This window comes from Mizuhopecten yessoensis, unplaced genomic scaffold (genome assembly GCF_002113885.1).
Source record: "Mizuhopecten yessoensis strain PY_sf001 unplaced genomic scaffold, ASM211388v2 scaffold10745, whole genome shotgun sequence".
Lineage (NCBI taxonomy): Eukaryota > Metazoa > Mollusca > Bivalvia > Pectinida > Pectinidae > Mizuhopecten > Mizuhopecten yessoensis.
The window spans coordinates 804,240-804,487 of record NW_018408700.1 but is presented as its reverse complement, the minus strand read 5'-3'; positions in this window follow the sequence as shown (position 1 = coordinate 804,487).

Genomic DNA, 248 nt, shown 5'->3' with positions numbered 1-248 from the left:
TGCATTTCTGTGACGTCACTTCTGTAAGTGTGAATCCAGTACAATTAAACAAGATACCTCTTCCAACATTTTTGTTTACAGTGAAAATATCAGGATTAAGGAATTTCTGAACAAACTAATTTTTTTTTGGAAAATTAATTCTGCAGATCATGACAAATGATTTTCAAGGCTTAACTTTTTTTTAAAACCTTTAAAACATTGCACATACATATATATTTTGTGTTGTGTGAAAATGAATAAGCCCCCCA